The following is a 12363-nucleotide window of genomic DNA, read 5'->3' as shown; positions in this document are numbered from 1 at the left end:
ATCCAGGTTCCATCCGCAGGGAGTCCAGCCGAGGTTTCCCATACGGCCCCGAACGATGTGTACAGGGTTCCGTGACACCTAACAGGTGCCCGGTATTCCCGGCCACGTACCTACCGCATCACATCCCACCCCTACGGTCAGCGCTGTCCACGGCCTCCAGTAGGCTACAAACACCAGAAACTACTTGCAACTCCTGGACGGAGAACTAGGGTGAATAAGAAGTCGAGCGGGGTCATATTTCAGGGCCCAATGCATGGTAGTAGCTGTATCTTAAATCACACATACAGATCTCAGTGCTTAAGGTCGGCTTCAATGAAACAACCCACCATGTACTCCTACATGGCCTCTCATCGATACCTTTACCAAATCGTGTTCACCACATTACTCTCATTACCGACATGATCATTTCACTCTAGCCCATCACCCAGATGAACCAGACCTGACACGACTCTAAGCATAGCAGGCATAGCAAGGTAGGAACAACACATACATATGGCTCAAACAACTCCTACACATGCTAGTGGGTTTCATCTAGTTACTGTGGCAATGACAGGTCATGCAGAGGAAATGGGTTCAACTACCGTAACACACAGCAGTTTGAAACGCGTTGTCTTAATGCAGTAAAAGAGAGCAGGAGCAAGAACATGGGATCATATCGATATGATCAAATGGTTGGTTGCTTGCCTGATGGTTCGATGCACTGATACGGTTCTTCGTTAGGGTAATCACGGTACTCCTCGGAGGCAGAACCTGCCGCAAAGAACACCGATACACAACCATCACCAAACAATGTGCGACAATATGATGCATGCATGAAACATGGCAATATGAGTGTGTTGGGCTAGTGCAACTAAGACCAAAAGGGTTTGAACCAATTTGAACCAAAGATTCAAATTTCAAACTCATACATGGCCCTTTAAAGTGTTTTACCTTGTTCTGCATTAAACATCAAGTTAACTTGTTTAATCATGCATGAAAATAGTACAGATGGATAGATTGGATTTTTCTGATCATTTTTCATATATAATTTGTCTGATTTGGAGTTACAGATTAAAAGTTATGAATTTTTGAAGTTTAAACTATATTCTGGAATTTCCTATATTAGAATAAATCCAGAAAATCAATTATTGCGTCAGCCTGACGTCAATGTGACATCAGCAGGTCAACGGGACACGGTCCGGGTCAAACCTGACAGTGGGTCCCGCGTGTCAGTGTGATTAGCTAAACTAAAATTAATTTAAACTAATCCTAATTAGTTAACAGGGCTGGGCCCCACCTGTCATTGACTCAGGAGAGTCAACCAGGGCCCACCCGTGGTCAAACCCGGGTCGGCTGCACCGGCGTTTAGCCGCCGGCGAGCCCGACGCGGCGGCGGAAGTGGTTTTTGCCGTTCCGGCAACCAAACGAGTCGCGGAGGCCACCGGAGAGGAGCTGAGGACGAGCCGCAGCTCTTGGTGGAGTCCGTTGGGGTCGGGGTGGCCGGAGTTGGCGCCGGCGACGACTTTGGCGGCCACCGGAGTTCGGCCGAAGACGAACTTGACGCTAGAGGGGTCGGTGAGGTGCGGGGAGTAGCTAGCTAGGTGCTACGTGACGCGGTGAGCATGATGGACACCGTGGAGTGGCCGGAGGGTGACCGGGAGCACGTCGGCGACGAGCTCCACGGTGGTGGGTGCGGTTGAGCTTCGTGCGGTGGCTACACGGCTCGGGAGCAAGAAAAGAAGGAAGGGGAAGATGGCTAAGCTCACAGGGAGTGCGACGAAGCCCTTGGTGCGGCCGGGGATGGACCGAAGCGACGACGGCGTTGAAGGGGATCTCCGGCGACGGCGGGCTCGGGCGAGGTCGGTGCGGTGGACTCGGGCGTTGCGAGCGCTCGGGGCTCGGCTTGCTCGATGGAGTGGACAGCGGCGGAGCTCCTGGACACGATGAGAGGACGCACGGGCGGCGGGGAGCGCGGCTACGACGTAGGCACGGCGGCGGTGGCGTCGGCCATGGCTGGGGGGCGCAAGGGGGAGGAGCTGGAGAGGAGAGGGGGTGTCTGGGGGGTTCGGGGGAGAGAGGGGGAGCGATCCACGACGTCACCGGGCGAGGGGAGCGGCGAGGCGGCGAGCAGGTGCGTGGCGCGCGCTGCGGTCGCCGTCGGGCACCTGCCTGCCTGCCTGGCCGGCAAGCAGCTCGCTGGAGCGGCGCTGGGCTGGGCCGGCAGGTGGGCCGGGTGCTGGGCGCCAGGTAAGTCTTTCTATTTTCTCCTGTTTCCTGTTTTTTTTAATACTTCTGCAACTTTGTTGATTATTAAAAATACTTAGGCAACTCCTAAAATCACCAAACTACTCCTGGTCCATAGTTGGATTATTTCCAACATGAAACATTTTAGTTTGGAGATATTTGAGCATCTGAATATTTTATATAATTTTAAATGCCCAAATTCAAATATCTATGATTTAATTCAAAGACCCTAGGATGACCTAGGAAAATGTGCATCACTTTTGGCAGGGGTTCTGAACCAAGACAAAAATGATGGGCATTTTAGAAGGGCATTTCAGGTTCATTGAAAAAGTTTTTAGTAAACCCTAGTTGGTTTCAGAGGGGGCTGGGGGTTCTGTCATCCCCATTTCAGGTTTCTGATGAAAGAATAAACATGATGCAACACCCTAATGCATGAACTAGCTAGGGTGTGACATGTATCATCGTATTCAGGGAACCCATGGTCAGGATAGCTGTCGTCGTCCTCTTCTTCATCATTGTCTTCCATCATAACCCCTCTTTCTCCGTGCTTGGTCCAAACATTATAGTGGGGCACGAAACCGGACTTAAACAGGTGGACGTGAATGGTTCTTGACTTAGAGTAATTTAATCCATTCTTACAGCCAGCACATGGACAAGGCATAAAACCATCCGCCCGCTTGTTTGCCTCAGCCGCAAGCAGAAAAGTTTGCACGCCATTAATGAACTCGGGAGAGCATCGGTCATCGTACATCCAATTGTCGGCTCATCTTCAATACACAGCACCGAAAACACCAAATTAATACAATACATAAAGTTCATACAACACTTAAATGCAACAAACAAATAACTCTCTAGCTAAAGCATTTAAATGCAACAACAAATGTGATCAAGATCGCAACTAAGGTAACAATTGATCCAACAGCATAATGATACCAAGCCTCACTATCGATGGCATATTTTCTAATCTTTCTAATCTTCAAGCGCATTTTCTCCATCTTGATCTTGTGATCATCGACGACATCGGCAACATGCAACTCCAATTCCATCTTCTCCCCCTCAATTCTTTTCAATTTTTCTTTCAAGTACTCGTTTTCTCTTTCAACTAAATTTAACCTCTCGACAATAGGGTCGGTTGGAATTTCCGGTTCACATACCTCCTAAAAAAATATCTATGTCAACCTCATGGGCATAATTTGTCATAAACACGAAATGAAACTAGTTTTAAAAGAGAATATATATACCACATCCGAATCATAACAAGGACGAGGGCCGACGGGGACGGATATCAAAACCATGGCACTATGTATAACAAACAACGTACGGGTAAGATAATTATACGAGTAACTATATATCCAAATCACACAAACATCAATTTTTATATAAAATTTCATGAACAAGAGGCTCACCACAAGGTGGTGCCGGCGACGGGACGGTGCGGGCGATCGACGGTGGTTACGGCGGAGATTTTGAAGGCACTAAGTAAACCACACCTACATATGCAAACTAAGTGTTATTTTTGACCTCAGATTGCATATAAATCAAATACTAGCACATATAATTCCTCCCAAATTACTAAACTCACAAATTAAACACTATATAAAGCATTGCAAGAGCTAATCTAGCAATGAGAGATGAAGGACAAAATTGCTAACCTTTGTGATCATTTGAATCGATGGGGACCTTCAAATCTTGACAAATTTTGGGTAAAATGTGTGATTAGCTCGAGAGGAAGAGGGGAAGAACAGAGAGGGAGGGGAAAGGGGAAGAACAGAGCGAGCTCGGCGGGTGGACGAAGGGTTTATGTAGGACGACCTTTAGTACCGGTACGTGACACGAACCAGTACTAAAGGTGCTGGAGGGGCCCCAGACTGACAACATCCTGCCATCACTCTTATTTGTACCGGTTCGTGGCACGAACCGGTGCTAAAGGTTCGCCACGAACCGGTACTAATGAGAGCGGTCCTGCTAGCCGTTGGAACCGGCACTAATGGACACATTAGTGCCGGCTCAAATTCAAACCGGCACTAATGTGCTTCACGTTTGACCCTTTTTCTACTAGTGTGGGGATGTACGTCCAATCACCTAACTTTCTCGCCCACTATGCTACTAGTAAAAGAGAAATTTCGATCGACAGGCGGCCAGGCCTCTGTTGCCCCCTGTCTCCCTACTGACCGCAAAACAAGTAACTCCGAAACAAACCTACTCCCTCCTTCCATGTATATAGGGCCTAATACGTCTTTCGAGGTAGCCTCTGACCAAAGATAAAATTATTAGTATATGAGATATATGACATAAAAATTATATCATTAGAAACTTCTTTCGCATACGAATTCGATAGTATGCTTTTGTGTAACATGCCTGTCATATATCATTGTGCTAACCTGTGGTCAAAGGTAACCTCGAAAAATGTATTAGGCATTATATAAGTGGAAGGAGGGAGTATAAGAAATCATAGTTTTAAATAGCAAGCTATGCCAAACAGTGCCATCCTGCGCAAATTGCTATAGCAGGGCTATAGCCCGCTATTTTGTGGAGAATTGTACATGAATAACATTTAGGAGCACTCTGCTCAAGCAACTATAACGAGGCTATAATCGATAATTAAATTCGGAGCTTGGGCTCATCTACATCCGCTGAACAGTAAAATATAGTAAAAAAAATTTAAAAAATCTGAAACTTTTTGCATGCAAGATGGTACAGTGTGTCAGATGCATGCAAAAATTAGTGGGTAAACCACATTCGAGGAGCTCACGTAAAAAATCAACTATATACAATGCATTTTTTATAAATCTCTCACATGTCCGAAATTTGTATTTTTTTGGCACGAGCTCCTTGAATGTCCACCAAATTTGACACGGGCATCACTCATTCAACCATCTTGCGCAAAAGTTTGTTTTGTTTGTTTTGTTTTGCTATTTTAAATCGTTTTTACTGTGCGCACCTGACAACATTTAGGTCTGGATGCAGATTCGCGGCATTCGGCTATAACCGGCTATTTAAAACTTTGCAAGGAACCGACCAGAATAACATTTTGAACTTTGGTTCGTGCCTTGGTGATGTATTGAAGCAAACCTATAGATGCAAATACGAAGCGACGAAACTAGTGAACCTGACCCTTGAGTTATCTACCGTAACCTGTTTGCTTTGACACTGCAGGCAACGGCACGCCCGCTCGCATTCCTCTGCCTTATAAATGCCCTCCACCTCCTTGGCTCCCCAATCAGATCGAATCCCTCTTTCCTAGTGCATCCACACACTCCATTCCACTGCCTCTTCCGCTCCACCCCGTGGAGATGGGGGTCACGGAGTGCGACGACGGGCCGGCGATCGGCATCGACCTCGGGACGACCTACTCCTGCGTGGCCGTCTGGAGGAAGTCGCACAACCGCGTTGAGGTCATCGCCAACGACCAGGGCAACTTCACCACGCCGTCCTGCGTTGCCTTCACCGATGCATGGAGGCTCATCGGCGACGCGGCTGTGAACCAGGCCGCCATGAACCCCGTCAACACCATCTTCGGTGAGATCAGATATCTTACCCTAGCTACTCCTTGATGCATAACTGCTTTCATCTTACACCTGCGGAGTAGAATTTTAATTTATGCTAAAAGCTTATTCTCTTCGGCTACCAAATGATTAGTCCGATAGCCTTTTTGTGTAATTATTAGTCCAATGCCAGATCTTTTTTTAGGGGAACCGCTGCCATCCGCTTCCAGATCTCTGACTTTGTTTAGGAGCAGTTCTATTCCTACGTATGAGTTATACGAAAAATTTAAGCGACGGTTAGCTAAAATCAGGGAGCAGTCACCAAACTTTTTTTTTTTGACATCAGGAGCAGTCAGCCAGTCACCAAGCTAAGTGAACAGTTTGCACAGTTTTTTTGGTGATAGGGATTCCATTTTCTGTGTTGATTTCTTCTCCCAAAAGTTTCTTGACTAGTTTCTTATCCCAAGATGATAGTAATAACAAAGAATTTTTTCCCAGAAAAAAAAAGTGGTATCTGTTTCGAGAAAAGGTAGTATATCTGATTATGGCACAATATACATTTGTTTAGTTTCCGCGAAGCTAGCAAGCCCTTCCAACTTATCATTAATTCATATGCTGGTGCAAGCTAGCTTTACATTGAAGATGCACGGGTGGTCTGTGTATGCGATTTGTACCATAATGTGCAGAGTGATTTACTCACACGTCTCAAAAGAAAGTAAAATTTGCATATCTATTAATTTTCTTCTTCTGAATGTTTGCATGGCTATATCCTTGCTAGAAAAAATACACATGACCAATAACGAATCTTTATTCCATTCAGATGTGAAACGACTTATTGGCCGGCATTTTAGCGATGCGTTGGTGCAAGGAGACATCAAAACGTCCACGTGGCCATTCAAAGTTGTCTCAGGTCCCAGCGACCGGCCGATGATCGTGGTGCAGTATATGGACGAGGAGAAGCAGTTTAAGGCCGAGGAGATCTCGGCCATGGTTCTCGGCAAGATGCGGGAGATCGCCGAGACCTACCTCGGCACCGAGGTGAAGAATGCTGTCATTACCGTCCCGGTCTACTTCACGGATTCCCAGAGGCAAGCAACCATTGATGCCGGCACCATCGCCGGCCTTAATGTCATGCGCATCATCAACGAGCCCTCTGCCGCTGCCCTTGCCTATGGTTTGAGCAAGATGTCACCCAGTGACGAAGTCAAGACTGTGCTTTGTTTGATCTTGGTGGCGGTACCTTGGACGTCTCCATTGTCAAAGTAGATCCGAGTGCCCACATTGACATGGGCATCTTTCAGGTCAAGGCCACGGCCGGTGACACCCACCTCGGCGGCGAGGATTTCAACACCCACATGGTAAAACACTTAGTGCGGGAGTTCCTTAAGAAGTACAAGATGAATGACATCAGGAAAAACCCAAGGGCGCTTCGCCGGCTCAGGACGGCCTGCGAGAAGGCCAAGAGGGTGCTCTCCTGTGCGTCCCAGGCCACCGTTGAGATCGACTCGCTTCACGACGGCATCGACTTCCATGGGGTCATCACCCGCACAAAGTTCGAGGAGCTCAACATGGACCTCTTCAGCAATTGCATCGTGCATGTGGAGAAGTGCCTGAGCGACGCCAAGATGGACAAGTCTATGATCGATGACATCTTGCTCTTGGGTGGCTCCTCCCGGATCCCAAAAGTCCAAGAGCTCCTTCGGGATTTCTTCGACGGGAAAGAACTCTGCACAAGTATCAACCCGGACGAGACCGTCGCCTACGGTGCCGCTGTAAAGGCAGCGCTCCTCAACGACGAGGGCTTCAAGGAAGTGCGGGATGCAGTCCTGCTCGAGGTCACCCCGCTCTCACTTGGGGTGGAGACGGAAGGTGGTGTCATGAGCGTGCTGATCCCGAAGACCACTACCATCCCGGTCAAGAAGGAGAGGGTTTACACGACTTGCTACGACAACCAGACCCAGGTGCTGTTTCTGGTGTACCAAGGCGAGGGGTCGGAAACCAAGGACAATATCCTCCTCGGGAAGTTCACTCTCGGTGGCATCCCCCGAGCGCCCAGGGGCGAGCCGAAGATCAACGTCACCTTTGAAATCGATGCTGACAGCATACTGCAGGTACGGGCAACAAGAACATAACTATCACCGATGACTAGGGGCGGCTGAGCGTGGAGGAGATCGAGCGTTGATGCGTGATGATAAAAAGTACAATACTATCACCTTTGAAATCGATGCTGACAGCATACTGCAGGTACGGGCAACAAGAACATAACTATCACCGATGACTAGGGGCGGCTGAGCGTGGAGGAGATCGAGCGTTGATGCGTGATGATAAAAAGTACAATACTATCACCTTTGAAATCGATGCTGACAGCATACTGCAGGTACGGGCAACAAGAACATAACTATCACCGATGACTAGGGGCGGCTGAGCGTGGAGGAGATCGAGCGTTGATGCGTGATGATAAAAAGTACAATACAGAGGACATCTGGAAAATGTAGAAAAGCGGAGGCGTATGGGTGGCCCAGGCTTGAGGAGGCTGAAAAAGAATTCATGCTGGCCTTGTCTCGACGTTTGGCACTTGCGCAGGTGGCGCTCCTCGTCGAATTTAAGTTTTTGTTTTTCAGAACCTATTATTCTGGCCGTTGTGATTTCAAAAACGGTGGTGGTTCAACGTCCTGTCTGCTTGAATACCTTCAGTCTTTTGTACGATTAAATCTAGTTGTTGAATTGTTTCAAAAAAACATGCGGGCCATCATAACTTTGATGCTTTGGGAGCTATTGAAACACTAGAACTCTTTGAGGCTGGTCATAGTGGGAGAAACATAGATGTCACATAAACAAAAATGGTGAGGTGGCAAGTAGTTAATGAGGAGAGAGGCAAATAGAGTAGCATAATATGTTATCATCACATAGCGCTTTTCAATGCAAAATGGACACATCTATGTTACCACATGTATGCCACTACCCACAATGAAGATAGTAACATAGATTAGTAACATATGTATGCTACTAGTCTAAGTTACTCTCCACTATGACCAGCTTGAGGGTGCCTCGCCTTTGCTAGAGGTGGTTGTTGATGTTAAACGAGAGAGAAGCTGGACTGCTCAAGATTCTACTTTATTTTGAAACTTTAAAATGTTTTGTAGCTCAAACCGACGGTCGAATTGAAAAACCATTTTGACATAAAAAAATTGATGGACGAGACCTTTACAACTAGATCCTATGTTGGTATGTATCAACAAAAAAATTTCAGGTCAAAATTACCAGACCTAGTATAAGTTATCGTGCATGCACAATGCATATTACCATGTTGTTCGAAGAGAAGTCATCAGGGTTATGGTCTTTTAACAAACCCTTCCACCATGTCCAAAACTTACCCACGGCACCCCTCATCAAGGCTACAATGGTGTTTGTGCCTAAGTTATGCGGTGTATCTATTGACATCATGTTCACACGGAAGTTATCGGGTGTGTGTATTCAACAACTATTTTGCCCAAGTAAAAAATTATCGCAATGCTTGTACCTAAGTTACCAGGTCCGTGGTACGTATATTACCGTACTATTTAACAAAAAACTTATTGGCGATATGTTTTCCAACAACATCCTCCCCCATCAAAGTTACTGGGGTGTTTGTATGTAAGTTATCGGGTATGCGATGTGTCTATTACCATCATATTTATAAAGAAGTTACCGGTGGTTTGTTTTCCAACAACACCCATGCCCCATCAAAGTTAGTGCGATGTTTATATCTAAGTTATCAGGTCTGCGGTGTGTCTATTACCATCATATTTATATAGAAGTTATCTGTGTTTTGTTTTCCAACAACTCTCCCCTTCCCAACCACGTCAAAGTTATCGCGGTGTTTGTATCCAAGTTATCAGGTCTGTGATGAGTCTATTACCAGCATATTTATAAATAAGTTATCAGTGGTATGTTTTCCAGTAACCCCCATACCCCCCTCAAAGTTACAGTGGTGTTTGTACCTAAGTTATCAGGTATGCAGTGTGTCTATTACTATCATATTTATAAAGAAGTTATCGGGGGGGGGGGGGGGGGGGGGAGGGGTTGTATTCGACAACTTTTTTGCCCAGGTAAAAAGTTACCACAATGTTTGTACCTAAGTTATTAGGTTTGCGATACGTATAGTACCGTGCTATTTAACACGAAAGTTACCGACAATATGTTTTTCAACAACATCCGCCATTAAAGTCATCACGGGTATTGTGTACCTAAGTTATCAGGTCCGCGGTGTGTCTATTACCATTGTATTTATACATCAGTTATAGGGGTGTGTAGTCAACAACATTTTTGACGCAGGTAAAAACGTTACCGTAGTGTTTGTACCTAAGTTACTAGGTCTGCATTGTATTACCATCATATTTATATGGAAGTTATCAAGAGTGTGTATTCAATAACTTTTTTCCCAGCGAAAAAATTATTGTAGTGTTTGTATCTAAGTTATCAAGTCCGCCATATGCATATTACCATACTATTTTACACAAAACTTATCGACGACATGGTGTAAGAGAAAGTAAATCTCCCAAATTAAAATGGATCTCCTGTATTTTCTTAGGTAAAAAAACGTAGAAAAAAGAAATGATAGACAGGAAAACATCGATGAGATGTGCGAGTACAAGAGCCTGCCTCAACTTGAATTTATAAAAATAACCTAACATGTATCTAATCACATCATAGAGCTAGCCTAGATGCTTGTTGGGCTTGAGCTAATACTACTCACCCACCATGTCCTAGGTACGAGTCCCCAAGTTTGCCTTTTTTTTACTGAGATTAAAAGGAGACCTCCCAAGCAAGAGAGTTGCGGATATCGGGGATAGAGCGTGATTTTCGGATTGCGGAAAAGAGGGACAGTTGGAACGGCTTGCGGCGATCGTTAGATTCAAAACTGACGGGATTAGAATCGTTCAGATATGTTCCCAAATTCCGAACGTTTCGAATTTACATATATCGTTTCATACATATAGATAGATTTTCTCTATACATATAGTATATCGTTTCACACACACACACACACACACACACACACACACCAAGGATAATGAAACCAGGAGCATCACCATCCAAAAAACAGCAGAATTAGAAACAAAAGCATGTCTAGCTAAATTGTGTCCCACGTAATTAGCTTCCCTGAAGCAGTGATGTATGGAAATTGAGCAAATCCAATATGCAATCTGAAAACAATTTATGAGAATTGCATAATAGAGAGACCAGACCTAGATAACCAATTGATTCGATTAGGCACAGGCCTTTGAAGAGAGCAGTTGTTAGAGATATAACACGCGATCAAAACAATGAAGAACGAAATCTTCACAGAGATACATGAGATTTTAACGTAGAAAACCCCTTCAAGGCGAAGGGAAAAAACATGCGCACCAGCCAACGAACTTCACTATATCGGAAGAGGTTACAAACTTCGGGGATTTACAACAGATCAACTTATCCCGTGCGATGGCTTACAAGAGGTGTATATAACATTGGTAACCTAGGTCAATACTGATCCACACCCCCCATGCACACCCCCAGGCGTCCCCGAAAGGGCAAGCCCACATCGGCAAACTTCAGACTCCGCTCCGCCCCAAGTATACGAGCCACATGCCGGAGCTCCACTCCGCTCGATAGAAGTTAGCCTTTATCTTTACACTTGAATTTGGATCACAACTTAACAAACTACCCCTTGAGACAAATTCCATATTGTGGCATGAACAAGATCCTTTTCCCCGAAGAAAAAAATAAAACACATTCGACGCCAAAAAAGCCGCTAGGGCTAATGTGTTATACCAACTAAGTCTGAGCAAAGCTCAAAGTTAGCAACACAAACTGACTTTGTCAACATATCAACAGGATTATCATGAGTACTATTTTTTGCATACTTTCAGTTTACCTCGAGCAACAATGTTTTGAACATAATGGTATTTAATATCATTGTGCTTTGTTCACTCATGGAACATCTGATCTTTAGTAAGGTATATGGCACTTTGACTATCACAAAATAGATTAATGCAAGAATTATCTCCACAAAGCTCAGCATACAAATCTTTCAGCCAAACTGATTCTTTACATGCTTCTCCAATAGCCATGTATTCTGCCTAAGTGGTAGATTAGGGAACAATTGGCTGCAGCGTTGCCCTCCAACTCATGGCACAACCACCAACAATGAACAATGATTTAAGGGACCTCCTCTTATCCATATCGTTTGAAGGAAAATCTGAATCCACATAGCCAACTAGTCCCTCACCCGTCCTGCCAAATTTCAAACAAGCATGGGAAGTGCCACGAGGATGCCTGAAAATCCATTGAACAACCTTCCAATGTTCTTTACCAGGGATAATGTGTATCAACTGAGCAAACTGATTGCAAATGACATATCAGGACGAGAACACACCATGACATTTCTAATATAAATGGCGCTAGACTGCCCACCGTTCTGGATACATTGCGCGCGTTGCCTTTTTCACCACCCGATCGATTAACTAAAATGATTTTTTGGCTGCTGGCGGCTGGTCAACCGTCCGGTGTTTTCCACGTTCATGTCCGCTTCAAGAGAGGATGACGGGTGGGGTCGTGAGGCTGCGGGGGCAGCGAGCAGCGCATGTGTTTCTGTGGAGGCACTTGAATGATTGGCTGAGGGTGGGTTGTTCTT

The 12363-nt window shown here is 45.5% G+C and overlaps 1 pseudogene; it reads left to right on the top strand.

Moving 5' to 3' along the window:
* Positions 1-8406, top strand: part of LOC123128650 (heat shock 70 kDa protein 18-like) — an 89304-nt pseudogene extending 80898 nt beyond the window's left edge.
* The last annotated feature ends 3957 nt before the right edge of the window (positions 8407-12363 follow it).

The sequence above is a fragment of the Triticum aestivum genome, chromosome 6A (genome assembly GCF_018294505.1).
Source record: "Triticum aestivum cultivar Chinese Spring chromosome 6A, IWGSC CS RefSeq v2.1, whole genome shotgun sequence".
In the NCBI taxonomy this organism is placed as follows: domain Eukaryota; kingdom Viridiplantae; phylum Streptophyta; class Magnoliopsida; order Poales; family Poaceae; genus Triticum; species Triticum aestivum.
Note: the sequence above shows the minus strand (reverse complement) of the source record. Positions and strands in the feature narration are given on the sequence as shown.